We start from the raw sequence: 15,527 nt of genomic DNA on the forward strand, positions 1-15,527 counted from the left end.
TGCCTGGCTCTCACTATAAAGGTGACTAATCACTTTGGTCCCCTCTGGTAATTGCAACCAGATGCTGCTGCTGGCAGCGCTTCAGTCCCGACATGTTTAATTACTGGGACACAGAGTCCCTAGGTCCCCTGCGGCCCCCTCTCCCCCTTCCTGTCAGCAATATTAATGTCAAACTTGAGGGAGAGGAAGGGAGTTTTGAGAAGCCCCTGGCATGGAAAATAATCTTTTCAGGCCCTTCTAGTAGGTAAAGCCTTTCACTTTTATAAATGGTTCTCCATCATTCTCTCATTGGCACTTCACAAAGCATCCTTATAAAGTCAGTAAGCCAGAATATTACTAGAGATAGGAAATAGTGACCTGAAGAAGAATTCTTTACTTAAAAAAAATCTAGCAATTTTCAAAGCAGTTTCCCATTCCTTATGCTCTCTGAAGCTCTTGGAATCTCTCTGAGTCCACTTAGCACAGCACAATGGCTAAGAGACAGCTCTGAGATTGGACAATGATTACTCCAGATGCAAAGGCCCTGAGGTAGGAATGTGCTGGGCATGAATGAGCAGGCAGGGGAAGTTGGTGGGGTTGAAGAAAGTAAGCCAGGGAATAAGTGGTGGGAGATGAAGGCACCCATCGTATATGACCTTGCAAACTATGAACAGGGAGTTTAATTTGAAGTACAGTGGTAAATCCAATGGAAGGATTTTAAGCAGGAGAAATGTAACATAATGACTTAGAGCTAAGCTCCCTGCCTTAAGTCTTGGCTCCCCAATTCACCACTTGTATAATCCCAAATTAATTATTTAATCTTTCTATGTTCCATTTTAATCATAATAAAGAACACTCTGCCTCATAGAGTGGGCATAAATAAAGCCTGAAGTTCAGTGTTTTGTACATAGTATTCTATAAATGTTACTTATTGTTTACATTTTTTAAAAAATCACTTATCTGGGGTTGAAGGTGTGGCTCAGTTAATAGAGCACTAGCCAATGAGTGAAAGCATCAGATACTGAATTTGAGTCACAGTTTTGGACCTAAAAAAATTAAGAAAGAAAAAAAAATCACCTATCGAAATTGTTTCTTTACCTGTAAAATTGGAATAACAAAACCTGTTTCTCAGAGTACTTATAAGAACTGATTGTATTTAAATATGTACTTTCCATGGCTGGAATGTGCTTCACAAGTTACAGTTTTTTTAAAAAAAATATTGCCTTGTTAGTATTGTTCTTATGTCATAAATGAGAAAAATTCTCAGAGAAGTTGAACCATTGACATGAGCTCAAACAAGCTACAAATGACAGCATTAGGACTCAACTCAGCTATCTGACTATGAGTCCATGGCTCTTACCACAGCAAAGACTGAATGATCAGCCTGCAATCAGGGGCTATCCAGGAAGAGGGTCTGGGACCGCCCATCTGTACTCTTCTAATTTGGGGATTCTGTCCTATCTTTGTACATCACTTTCAATTCAGAAGCAGCTACAGCTCAGAGCAAGTTCTCAATGGCTCCCTCTGCTGGTACCATCAATAACTGCACCTTACTAGAGTCATAGAGCCATAAATCAGCTCCAAAGTAGGGGTATTAAAATTTAAAAGTCAGAAATTGTGTGTGTGTGGTGCTGTCTGTTACAGGCAGGGGTACATAAACAAAACATTCTTTCCCCACTATTTTTTTTGGTCTGGTCATGGGGCCTGAACTCTGGGCCTGGGCGCTGTCCCTCAGCTCTTCAGTTCAAGGCTAGTGCTTTACCACTTGAGCCACAGCGCCACTTCCGGATTTTTTTCTTTTACTTATGTGGTGCTGAGGAATCGAACCCAGGGCCTAGAGCATGCAAGGCAAGTGCTCTACCACTGAGCCATCTTCCCAGCCCTCCCCACTATTTTTTTTGTCAGTCAAGGGGGTTGAATTCAGGGCCTGGGCACCATCCCTGAGCTCTTTCTGTTCAAGTCTAGAGCTCTACCACTCTGAGCCACAGTGCCACTTCCAATTTTCTGGTTGTTAATTGGAGATAAGAGTCTCATGGATTAGAAAAAGAAAAAAAAGAGGGGCTGGGAAGGTGGCCCAGTGGTAGAGCGCTTGCCTTGCATGCCAGAGGCCCTGGGTTCAATTCCTCAGCACCACATAAGCAAAAAGAAAAAAGCTGGAAGTGGTGCTGTGGCTCAAGTGGTAGAGTGCTAGCCTTGAGCTGAAGAGCTGAAGGACAGCGCCCAGGCCCAGAGTTCAGGCCCCACGACAGGACCCAATAAATAAATAAATAAAATTTTAAAAAAAGAAAAAAGAAAATAAATAACCATGAAAAAAGAAAAAGATTCTCACAGATTTTCCTGCCCAGGCTAGCTTTGAACCATGATCCTCAGATCTTAGCCTCCTGAGTACCTAGGATTACAGGCATGAGCCACAAGTGCCCACTTCCCCACTTTTAATCTTTATTTAAATTTTTTCCCTTGGAGATGGGAAAGAGGTAGGGAAAGAGAAACAGGCTGGGGACAGGGGGTACTAGCAGAAGGGGAACTAGGCTAAAAAGGATGATGAAAGTATGAATATATTTGCATCTTTTGAAAAAGAACAGTGAAATCTGTTGAAATTGCTTTGGGACAGGAGGAAAAGGGGAGAGAGTGACAGTGGGTGAGATTGACTGGAATATATTGTAAACATATGTGGAAATGTAACAGTAAAATCCTCCCTTGTATAACTAATGTAAGTTAACAAAAACAATTTTTACTCTTTTTTCATAAACCATGATTTGAACTTGGTATCTGATGCTCTCACTCATTGGCTGGTACTTTACCACCTGAGCTATTTTTCTAACCCCATTCCTTTCCTTTTCAATTTTAAACTTGTTTTAAAATATACATTTTATTAGCAGGGTGCTGGTGGCTCATGCCTGTAATCCTAGCTACTCAGGAGACTGAGATTTGAGGATCATGGTTCAAAGGCATACTGGGCAGGAAAGCTCATGGGACGCTTATGTTCAATTAACCATCAGGAAACCGGAAGTGGTGCTGTGGCTCATTACTAATTTTAGAACATGTTCATTATCCCCATTAACAGCACTCCCCATTTCCAATCTCATCTACCAACCACTAATCTACTTTCTGTTTCTAAGGGTTTGCTCATTTTTGACATTCAATATAAATGAAATATAATATACCTCAAGGGTCTAGCTCCTCTCCCTTGGCATAAAGTTTTTCTTTCCTTCTTTCTTTCTTTCTCTTTTTCTTTTTTTTTTCTCTCTCTCTGCCTCTGTCTGTCTGTCTGTCTGTCTCTCTCTCTCTCTCTCTCTCTTTGGTTGTAGGGCTTGAACTCAGGGTCTAGATGTTGTCCCTGAACCAGTCTATCACTTAAAATAGCTCCACTTCTCGTTTTCTGGTGGTTAAGTGGAGATAAGAATCTCACAGACTTTTCTGCCTGGGCTAGCTTTGAACCGCAATCCTCCTCAGCCTCTTGAGTAGCTAGGATTATAGACATAGGCCATAATGCCCAGCTTCAGCAAACATTTTTTAAAACCTGGTAAATCCGCCAACCCAGGTAGGAAAGTCCATGAAACTTAGCTCCAATTAATCACCAGAAAACCGGAAGTGGAGCTGTGGCTTGAGCAGAAAGAGCTCAGGGACAGCATCCAGGCCCTTAGTTCAAGCCTGATTACCAACATATATGTATATGTATATATATATATATAATATTTATGTATTTGTATAATATATTTGTATATATATACCATATATATAGATATAGATATAATTTTTAAGTAGTTGTACAAAGGAGTTGTCACTTCAAACAACTCTGTAAGCTGGGCACTGGTGGCTCACATCTGTAATCCTAGCTACTCAGGAGGCTGAGATCTGAGGATCATAGTTGAGAGCCAGCCCAGGCAGGAAAGCCCATGAGACTCTTATCTCCAATAAATTACTAAAAAGACCAGAAGTGGAGTTAAATGGTAGAGTGCTATCCTTGAGCAAAAAGAAACTCAGGACAGTGCCCAAGCCCTAAGTTCAAGCCCCAGGACCCGCACACAAACCAAAAAAACCCCAAAACACTCTTTGTGTGTATATGTGATAGGGAGGATCATGGGGCTTGAACTCTGGGCCTAGACGCTGTCCCTGAGCTCTTCAGCTCAAGGCAAGCCTCTACCACTTGAGCCACAGCACCACTTTCCTGTCCAGGCTAGCTTTGAACCACAGTCCTCAGATCTCAGCCTCCTGAGTAGCTAGGATTACAAGCATGAGCCACTAGCTCCCGGCTCCAAAAACTCTTTTTAAAAACCAACACATGAGGCTGGGAAGGTGGCTCAATGGTAGAGTGCTTGCCTTGTATGCATGAGGCCCTGGGTTCGATTCCTCAGCACCACATAAGCAGAAAAAGCCAGAAATGGCACTGTGACTCAGGTGGTAGAGCACTAGCCTTCAGCTGAAGAGCTAAGGGACAGCACCCAGGCCCAGAGTTCAGGCCCCATGACTGGCAAAAAAAAAAAAAGTAACACACTTGCCAGGCACCAGTGGCTCATGCCAGAAAAGTGGTAGAGTGCTTGCCTTGAGCTGAAGAACTCAGGGACAGCGCCCAGGACCAGAGTTTAAGACCCACAACTGACAGAAGAAAAAAAAAAGTAACACACATTAGGTATTTAGGATACACTATGTGGAAATGAACTATGCAATGCAACTTGTAGGTAAGGACGGGAGGGAGAAACTGAGGGAAAGTAAAGGAAGGGGTGACATTGTCCAAAAGAGAAATACATGCATTACCTGAATTATGAAATAGTAACCCCTTTGTACAACACCTGAGTAGAAACAATAAAATTATGTTTAAAAAAAAAAAAAAAAGGAATATGGTGCTGGGCACTGATGGCTCACACCTGTAATCCTAGCTACTCAGGAGGCTGAGATCTGAGGGTTGCAGTTCAAAGCCAGCCCAGGCAGGCAAGTCGGTTGAGAATTATCTCCAATAAACCACTCGGAAAACTGGAAGTGACACTGTGGCTTAAGTGGTAGAGCACTAGCCTTGAGCTGAAGAGCTAAGGGACAGCACCCAGGCCCAGAGTTCAAGCCCACGACCAACAAAAAGAAAAAAGAAAAAAAAAGAAACATGCCTTAAAAAGAAAAATAATACGAATTCACAATGAAGACAATTCCCACAGTACAAAGAATGTTCAAGAAGGGTTGAAAGAGTAGGTAATAGCCCACATGCTAAGCATGTACAAGACTCCATCTGGGTTCCAGCCTCAGAACCAAAATTAAAGCTAAAAATAAATAAAAAGGAATGCACAAGGAAAAGTTTCTCTTCCACCCAGACAGAGGTCTTCCAAGTCACTCGAGAAGCAGCCATTTGTATCAGCCTCCTGGATAGTTTCCCAGGCAGTATAGTAATATAATTGAAAAGCTTTGATTGAAGTATGATATTTATACAGAATACATTTGAAGACAGAATTAAACCAAACAAGTATGGTGGCACACATCCCTTAGTGACCAAACTCTGAACAGTGGTGACATGAATACCAGCCCCTGGGCTGGGAATATGGCTTAGCAAAAGAGTGCTTGCCTAGCATGCATGAAGTCCTGAGTTCGATTCCTCAGTACCCATACACAGAAAAAGCCAGAAGTGGCGCTGTGGCTCAAGTGGTAGAGTTCTAGCCTTGAGCAAAAGAAGCTCAGGGACGGACAGTGCCCAGGCCCTGAGTTCAAGCCCCAGGACTGGTGAAAAAAAAAAAAAAAAAGAATACCAGAGTTCCATCAAGAAATGTCAAACTGGGCTAGGAATGTGGCACAGTGTTAGAGTGCTTGCCTAGCATGCACAAAACCCTGGGTTCGATTCCTTAATACCATATAAACAGAAAAAAAAATAGAAGCAGCACTGTGGCCCAAGTGGTAGAGTGCTAGCCTTGAGCAAAAGAAGCTCAGGGACAGACAGTCCCTAGGCCCCAAGTTCAAGCCCCAGTACTGGCACAAAAAAGAAAAGAAAAGTCAAACTTAAGCGGGCTGGTCACTGAGAGCCTGACTAGGTCTGTGGGAAGGGGTTGACATTGCAATGACCCTTGACCACTGAGGCAAGAGCTCCTGAGGGTCAGGAGCAGGAAGAAAATACTCAGATGACAGAGAAGATCAGATTATTGTTGAAATGCCCAATCCAAAGAGAGTCACGGAATCCAACTAACTGTCAAAATCAGTCAACAAGGGGGCCCCAGAGGAAATTACCAACCTTCCCCATGTTCCATGATCTTGCATACCACTGGGCCTATGCACACATTCTTCTTGGAATGCCATCTTCTTTGTCTGCTCAGCATTTTTTTGTGTGTGTTTGTGGCATTGGAGTTTGAACTCAGGGCCTGGTGCTTGCTCAGCTGTCACTCTAGTACTTGAGTCACATCTTCAGGCTAGCTTTTGCCTAGTTATTTTTGGATATAGAGCCTCACAGACTCTTTTACTTGGGCTGGCATTGAAGATTGATTCTCTAGATCTCAGTCTTCTGAGATGGCATGAGCCACAATTGCCTGGCTTTTTAGCCTTTTTCTCCTTCACAATGAAGCCATAACATCTCTGTCTTGTGGAGCCAGCCTCTTCACAGAATTTACCATGCTGAATGTGTGTCACTTGCCTCCCTTGTGAGTCTGTGAACTAAGCCTCTGAGAATGGACAGGGTCTGTGGGTTATTGTTTTTTTGTGTCCCTTCCAGCACATAACAGGTGCTCAGTGTTTATTTACTGGTAAAGCAATGGACTCATGTGGATAGGCAGCAACAAGCTGTTTTCGTTCTATGAACTGGCAATACTTCAATTATCAGCTTGCAGCTAGAGGGACATGATAGTGGTGGGGAGTTTCCTCTGTTGTCCCCTTATGTCTTCCTCAGCTCCCTTCAGTCATTCAAGGTGCTGACATGGACAGAAGAATTAGGGAAAGGAATGGGAAAAACCTAGCATGATAGCTGGCTCAGTACTGTCTGGGCCTCACAGATGTCTATTGTCATCTGTCTCTGATCATCATCAAAGCATCATAGGATGCTTTTATTGGCTCTTCAGGGCTTCCCTGCTGGATGTTTCTTCTGTAGTTCCCTTTGCAAAAGGCATCTTTATCATCAGTGGTCAGTTGATGAACTTCTTATGTCTAGGATTCATTTACCCTTCTGAGATACACTACTAAACAAGACCTAGGGTGTACTCTTATAGGCTCTTAGCCTGCAGTCAGCCTACAGAAAGTATTGCCAACCCAACACAGCAGCACTGTTCTGGGTCTGCCACCACAACTTGGGTTATCTCTTTTTGCTGCATTTTCCCAGGCAGAAATGATGATAATTCAACCTGAGATTACAGGTATGCACAACTCTGCCTGGAAAGTACTTTGTATTCTTGCAATGGATAAAGAGTTAAAGAATTTTCAAGCAGATTTTAGGCTTGTGGGGAGTAGTGTGTTAATATAGCATCATACTTTGAAATTTCACACAGATAATTAAGGAACAAAAAACCCTATGCATCAGTTCAGGATGCCTCTTGTCATAGGCTAGGAAGAATGTAAACCAATGAACAAGGCTGGAGTACAGGCTCCTATTGATAATTAGGATATAAGGTACATTCTCAGTGATAGAATTTAGATGTAAAGGAAGAAGCCCAGTTTACTTGGGGACCAAGGATGGTTATCATTCAAATGATATAATATCCCTCTCCATCCCAGCTTCCTTTGAGGCCTTCTCCCCAGTCTGGTTCATCAGACAGATCTGAGCATAGCCAGGGATGTATTTGTGTTTTGTTTAATCTTTTCCCATAGTGTTCTTGAGTTCCAAATTATGAATACTCTATTATTCCAAATGATCCTAGAACACTACAGGATTTGGGGAGCCTGATGTACACTCTGTACCTAGACAATGAGAGACAATCGTACGCACTCTTGCACAGACAATTCCCATGTCTGCTTTTAAGAAGTTTTTATCTGAGAAACATACAACCTAACTCTTAACAAAGTGCCAGCCAGGTGATGATGGCTCATACCTGCAAACCTAGCTACTTGGGAAATAGACATCTGAAAGATCTTGGTTCCAAGACAGCTAGAGCAAAAAGTTATTAAAAGCCCCATCTTTAATCAATAGCTAGGTGTGGTGTACACACCGCTGCATTTCAGCTATGCATAAGAAGTTTAAATAGGAGAATCACGATTAAGGCTGGCCTGAACAACAATAACAACAAAAAGAGGTACCCTATCTTTAAAAAAATAAAGCCAAAAATGCTGTACGTATTATTCAAACATTCGAAAGGCTTCCTACCAAGCACAAGGTTCTGAATTCAAACCTTTGTACACAGGGGGAAAAAAGTGTTGCATTCTCAGGTTCACCCTCTATTAAAAATTGAGAGCCACTGAGTGGAAGATGTAGGTTGATGGGAGGTTCAATTCAAAGAAAGTACAGAACGAAATTCTGTGAAAGTCACATTTAGGCCATTGAGACTAGGAACCAATCTCTGGTGTTCCAAACGACTCGAATTAAATGCTGTGTGCTGTGTCGCTTGACGCGGATTAACGACATCAGGATCAGTAAGAGAGTAAATCCCGGAGTTGGTCGCCCCGGGGAAATCTAGTTGCGGGAACCAGGCGCGGCGGACGCCCTCCTCGTAATGGCACAGAGGTTCCAGCGCGCAGTACTGCGCAGGCGCATCTGGAGCGCAATCGGATTTACGCATGAGCAGTAAATAACTCTGAAGCCAAAAGGCATGCGTGAGATCCCGGCTTTCCCTCTTCTCAGGTCGTCCATTTCCTGGAATCCAGAGACTCGGGCTGTCTCTACGTCGCGCGAGGAATCTTAGGTCTTAAATCTAATCCCCTCTTTCCTTCTGAACCTTTCCAGGGAGTCTCCTGCCAGTACCCAACATGGCGGGAGGCCGTGCTTTAGCGGCGTGCGTCATCCTGCGGGGCGAGCCCCTCCCCTCCCTGTCCCGAAGGCTCCGGGCGGGAGTTTGGGGGGCGGGGCCTGAGCGCGGGACCCCCAGCCCCCCGCCCCCGGCGGGGCCTCGCCGTGGCTGCCGCCGCTCTTTGGCGGCGGAGCGTTCCGGGAATCCGCGGGCGCCGGTCGTGGTGAGGTGGGGCCGGGGCAGGCGGGGGGGGGGGGGTGCTCGGTAACGGCCTGGGGCCGCCCGCCTGGGCCACGGCCTCGCGTTGGGTCCCGGGCGGTCTCTGAGGCCGTGTGTGGAGCTGGAACCGATCCTAGAGCCCCCAAGACCCCCCAGGGCCTCGCCGGTGCACCGCCGCCGCTCTGGGCTCCACTGGGCGCAGAACGAGGACCTCACGCCTGGGCTCCGCAGCCGAGCAGCCCCGGCCGTGGGGCCGCGGGGCCGCTTCTCCCGCCCTCTTCCCCCCCCCCCCCCCAGCCCCTAGAGCCTTGCAGCTCCCCTTGTCTGTACCCCTCTGCCCCGGATCTGTGCGAAAGTCTGTCCCTCTGGTGTTTGAACTCATAATGTTTCCCGCTTCCCTCCACCCCCCTCACCCCACTGGGCGGGCCTCTCACCAGGATCCTCCCAACTACCTCCTAACCCCTGCACCTGAATAGTTGAGATTAAAGCTGAGCACCGCTACGCCTAGCTTTTTTCTTTTCTTCCTTTCCGTTTCCTTCCTCTCCCCTCCCTTCGCTTTTGCCGAGTAGCCAAGGCTGTCCTGGAACTCACTCGCAATCATCCGGCCTTAGAATTACCAGAGTTTACCCCTTCTCAGTACTGGACCCATGATTCAGGACTCAAGTGTCACTCCTTGGGAACCTCCAGGCGCAATGAACCTCTCTCAGCTTCTGTCCATCTCACAGTCACTTTTCCTGCCCCTCTTTCACGCCCTGAACTGTCTTTGCTCAGACTTATGCTTTGCTTTTTTCATTTTTTTAACCCAGGGTCTAGCGCATGATGATAGTAATAATAGTTAACATTAACTGAATAGTCACACAATGTCAGATGTTACTAAATGCGTGCATAGGTCCATCAAATTCTTATTATGATCTATTTTCGTGGATTCTGTGTCTTCATATTTTGCATTTGAAGAAACCTAGGCGCTTGTAGATCAAGTAATATGATCAACGAATGGAACTAGTGGGAGGGTCTGGAACCTGTCCACAGGACAAGGTGATAAATTCACTAGCTAGCCTTTGGTTTTAGTAAATGGCTGTTATATTGATGTGTGAAGATGATGATTTTCATTTTATTGTGTTAGAAGGCTTAGAAAAGAGAACTGATGTTACCCACATTAATGAGTGACTTCATAACAAACCTAAGGCTAGAAGGGGCTTGTTCTGTGCTCCTTCAGTAACATCCTGCCTTCCTGTCTTCAGAAAGCTGCAGGCATGGGTGTCATTATTTCACCATGTTAGAATTGCTTCTCGCATCAGACAATAATGTATCTGAAAGATCAGAGAAATAATGTTTCTAACCATAAGAGGACTCCTATAGATTATGACAAATGACTTGACATCTGCTTGAGTTTTAAAATGCAGTGCTAAATAATCCACCTCAAAGCTGGCTAGGGGTCTATGAAAAGAATAAGTGCCCCAAATCAAAGACTGTTGGTTGTCTCTAGTAAAAGTAAGTTTTCTCATTAAGCCAACCTGCCTTCTATAAAGTTAAAGTGTTCCAAAAAAAGCTCAGGATTTTCCATTAGGAAAGACCTGTGACGCATTTTAAAGTATAATTGTTTAGCTTCCATTATTGGTGCTGGAGATGGGAGTTTGGTGTATTTGGTTGTTGATGTACTTCAGTGCTGAGTTTAATGACATTCTTAGCTCTTAGAGCATCATTTTGATAAGATGAGCATCATCCATTTCTCTTTAGAGCTGTGGTTTGAGAAATGGCTCATGGTTAGAATCATCCTGTTTGCTGTGGACTGATGTTAGAGAACACTGAGGTAACAAATACTTATGAAAACTGGCTTAAGTCTGAAATTACTTGGTTCATGTAACTTCTACTTTTTTTTTTTTCTGCCGGTCATGGGGCTTGAACTCTGGGCCTGGGCACTGTCCCTCAGCTCTTCAGCTCAAGGCCAGCTCTCTACCACTTGAGCCACAGTGCCACTTCTGGTTTTCTAGTGGTTTATTGGAGATAGGAGTCTCACGGTCTTTCCTGCCAGGGCTGGCTTTGAACCTCGATCCTCAGATCTCAGCCTCCTGAGTAGCTAGGATTACAGGCGTGGGCCACCGGCACCCGGCTTCGACTTTTTTTTTTGTCAGTCATGGGGCTTGAACTCCGGTGGGCCTGGGCGCTATCCCTCAACTCTTGAGCTTGAGACTAGCGCTCTACCACTTGAGCCACAGTGCCACTTCCAGCTTTTTCTGCTTATGTGGTACTGAGGAATCAAACCCAGGGCCTCATGCATGCAAAGCAAGCACTCTACCACTGAGCCACCTTCCCACCCCCTAGCTTCTACTTTTGATAGTGTGGATTTGAAAAAAAAATAGTTCTTGGAAAGTTGGAATATAACCATTTTTGGTGAATTGGAAGGAACATGTTTGTAGTCTATAAATTATTTAGTTATCCTGTGCTGCTGACCTAAATATGTCTTAAGACTATTCAAGGCATTCTTCATTAAAGTCTCTGTGTGTTAATTCAACAGTTCCAATTAATTGTTGTTTTTACTTATTGTAACACAAATATACCTCCGAATATTTATTGATATTTTTACTCAGTCAGACTTGTATTCTTGGAAATAGTCTTATCAAAACTGAACTGTATTATCTCTTCAAATTGAGCTTTAAAACTATTGTCTGGTGATGGTAGTCTATAGAAAGAACTCCAAGTGGTTACCAAAGCAGCTTCCAACAATTTTCACATATATTTCCCCCTCTTCATTTTCCTGCTTTTGTCTCATCCTCTCCCACCTAATCCCGGTGTATTCCTATAGACCACTCTTGGCACTTAGTAAATGGCTGATGAAGTTATTGGTCCTTAATAGCCACAGTTTGGGATGTTGTATCCTGATCTGGATATGAACTGATGTGAGCCACTGTCCCAACTCAAACAGTATATACTGCCAGCCCTCCCCATCTCTTTCCTATGTCCCACTGCACCTTAGAAAATTAGGATCAAATCTTATCAGTAACACCACTTTTGGGTATATTGTCTTACTAGTTTCAGCCTTCAGAGTTATTTTTACAGATTGTTGAAAACCATGATGGCCATTTAGTGTATGTTTGTGTTCTGTTATTTGCCAACTGAACATCAGTTGCAATAAAACATCTTAATTCCTTTCAAATTGCACCCTCAAATCTTCCCACACCAATACCATTTGTTTTGCCACAGGATACTTGGCCTGTATTAAAAAGGCCTAGAAGCCTTTTATTTATTTATTTATTTATTTATTTATTGTTAAACATGAATACAGAGTTGGCAGTTGATGCTGAAATTTGTTAATAGCTCTTCCACAATTACACATGTGAAATATCAAAAAAATTAAATTGGTCTACCTAATTTTTATTGATTTAAAAAAATAAGAATTGCCTCTCAGAGCTCTGATATTATATAATTTGTTAGTTTGGACTCAGTTAACCTTAAAGGTATAGAATTTGTAATCAGATTGGGTTCAGTCTCTGCCTTTCCACTGATCTTTTTACCCCTTCCATTTTTTTTTGGAATCAGTCTTTTTGAATGTGAGAATAATAATCTCTTGGGCTGAGAAGGTGGCTCAGTGGTAGAGTGCTTGCCTTGCATGCATGAGGCCCTGGGTTCGATTCCTCAGCACCACATAAGCAGAAAAAGCCAGAAGTGGCGCTGTAGCTCCAGTGGTAGAGCGCTAGCCTTGAGCTGAAGAGCTGAGGGACAGCACCCAGGCCCAGAGTTCAGGCCCCACAACTGGAAAAAAAAAAAAAAAAAGAGAGAATAATAATCTCTTAAGGTTGTTTTGTTTTGCCAGTCCTGGGGCTTGAACTCAAGGTCTGGACACTGTTCTTCATCTTCTTTTGCTCAAGGTTAGAGCGTAGAGCTCTAACTTGAGCCACAGCATCACCTCCAGCGTTTTCCTGTTTATGTGATACTGAGGAATCCAATCTAGGGCTTCTTGCACACCAGACAAACACTCTGCCACTTAGCCACATTCTCAGCCCCTAAGGTGTTTTGTTTTTTTAAAATGAAGATTGCAAATGATTATTTGGATAAAGTGCTATACAGATTACACATGATCTCTCTTGTTTTTTTTTTTTTTGTGTGTGTATATGTGTGTGGGTGCCAGAGCTTGAAGTCAGAGCCTGGGCACTGCCCCTGATCTTTTGTGCTCAAGGCTATCATTCTACCAACTAAGCCACAACTCCACTTCCAGCTTTTTTTTGTTTTTTCTTTTTTGGTAGTTAATTGGAGATAAGAGTCTCACAGACTTTCCTGCTTGGGCTGGCTTCGAATCTTGATCCTCAGATCTCAGCCTCCTGAGTAGCTAGGATTACAGGTATGAGCCACTGGGCACCTGGCTTCTTTCTGCTATTTGAATGCTTATAGAACTGTCAGTGTTTTGCAAGGCTGTGTATGATAATATGGATCATGTTACCTTATGGCCTTACATCAGTCAAATAATCAGTGGGCACCTCTTAAATGCCAGGGATTGTTTTGGGAGCTGAGAACACAGCGCTAAGTAGAACAATGTTTTTATACTAGTGGGATATATCTTCTTATTACATGTAGCTAAGGATAAAGTGTGGCAAGATGAGTAGAAGTATCAATGTGTATAGAGCATTAGTGGTATTTCAGATGAGTGATTAGGGAAGAAGTGACACCTGAACAGATGTGAAGGCATAGAGGGAGTAAATTGTGAGGATAAGTAGGGAGGGGGTGGGCAAGGCCCTGTAATGTGTGTGGGATATGGGGTATCGTGTGTGCTAAGCACATAGAGCTAGGAGGGCTGAGTGCCCGGAGGGGTTTGAGGAAAGGACAGAGGAGTAGGAAGTGGAATTAAGTCATTTGGGGCTGGGGTCAAATAATTAGGATTGTATAGAGGTCATTATAAAGATTTTAGTTAGAAGGTTCTGAGTGGCATCACCTGTTTTGCTTTTGTTGTTGTTGTTGGTTGTGGGGCTTGAACTCAGAGCCTGGGCATTTCCTTGAGCTCTTTAGCTCAAGGCTAGCACTTTACCACGTTGAGATACAGCACTACTTCTGGTTTTTTGGTGGTTAAATGGAAATAAGAGTCTCATAAACTTTCCTGCCTTGGCTGGTTTCAAACTGTGATCCTCAGATCTCAGCCTCTTGAGTAGCTAGGATTACAGGCACAAGCCACCAGTGCCCAGCCTGTTTCACATTTTATTTTTATTTATTTATTTTGTCAGTCGTAAGGCTTGAACTTGGAGTCTTGGGGCTGTCTGTCCCTGTGCTCTTTTTCTCTAGGCTAGTGCTCTACCACTTGAGTCAAAGCACCACTTCTGGCTTTTTTGAGTAGTTTATTGTAGATAAGAGTCTCACGGGGGGGGGGGGGGGGGGGGCTTTTCTGCCCAGCCTTACTTCAAACTGCAATCCTCAGATCTCAGCCTCCTGAGTAACTAGGATTACAGGCTTGAAACACTTGCACCCAGCTCTGTTTTACAGTTTAAAAAGACCTTCTGACTACCATCTTGAAAAATAAAATTAGGAGGCATCACTTCTATCCAGGAAGCTTTTGCAGTAATTCAAATATATTAGTTTTTTGTGCTGTGCAAGAAATTATCCCAAAATTTAGTAGTTAAAACAAAAATCATGTATTATCTTACATACTTGTTGTGGATCAGAAGTCCAGGAACCCATTAGCTGTGTGTTTGTGGCTTAGGATTCCGCAGTCTGGGGTGTGTGTGTGTGTGTGTGTGTGGTGTGTGTGTGTGTGTGTGTGTGTGTGTGTGTGTGTGTGTGTGTGTGTGTGTGTGTGTGTGTGTGTGTGTGTGTGTGTGTGTGTGTGTGTGTGTGTGTGTCTTCAGTGACTGGTGTGTGTGTGTGTGTGTGTGTGTGTGTGTGTGTGTGTGTGTGTCTTCAGTGACTAGCTGGGCCTGGAAGATCTGCTTTCAAGATGGCTCACTCACAGGGCTGTTGGCAGAGTTCCCAGTTCCTCACCCTCGGGTTTCTTTATGGGGCAGAGCATGTGGCTTCCCTCAGAGAAAGTGATCAGAAAGAGGGAGAGAGAAGAGCAAGCAGAGAGTCCTGGTACCTTTGTGACTTTTTTTTTCATTCCACTTTATTCCAGTCCACTACCAAGTGGTAGAACACCAGCCATGAGCAGAAAAGAAACTGAGTTGTTTTCTGACAGTACTGGGACTTGAACTTGGGACCAGGGTTCTGCGCTATAGCTTTTCACTCAAGGCTGGTGTTCTACTACTTAAGCCACAGCTCCACTTCCAGCTTTTTGGTGGTTAATTGGAGATAAGAGTCTCAGGAACTTTTCTGCCCAAACTTGTTTCACTGTTTCCCCTGTACTCTTCCTACTTTGTTACAGCCCAAGACTGTTTTTGAGAACTCAAGTACATTCAGTTGCCCAGAAGCTATTGTAAATTACCAAATTGAGTTTTTCTCTATGATTCTATTATAAGGAAAACAGTTATGCAGTGCACTGATGAAATCTGCTCTAAGTATAATGGGAGGAAGCTA

At 43.8% G+C, this 15,527-nt stretch overlaps 1 protein-coding gene across 5 annotated transcripts in view; it reads left to right on the forward strand.

The window, feature by feature from the left end:
- The first annotated feature begins 8,752 nt into the window (after positions 1-8,752).
- Cep250 (centrosomal protein 250) overlaps positions 8,753-15,527 on the forward strand; it is a 60,756-nt gene continuing 53,981 nt past the window's right edge. For 3 of the 5 annotated variants that reach the window (XM_070007152.1, XM_070007148.1, XM_070007151.1), the window contains exon 1: positions 8,907-9,039. The gene's annotated coding sequence lies outside the window, so the exon portion shown is untranslated. Of the gene's footprint in view, positions 8,772-8,906; positions 9,040-13,276; positions 13,372-15,527 lie in introns of those variants that run through there. The other 2 variants (XM_070007149.1, XM_070007150.1) reach the window with 2 other exon arrangements.

Source organism: Dipodomys merriami, unplaced genomic scaffold (assembly GCF_024711535.1).
Source record: "Dipodomys merriami isolate MVZ:Mamm:240054 unplaced genomic scaffold, mDipMer1.0.p SCAF_7, whole genome shotgun sequence".
Taxonomy (NCBI): Eukaryota; Metazoa; Chordata; class Mammalia; order Rodentia; family Heteromyidae; genus Dipodomys; species Dipodomys merriami.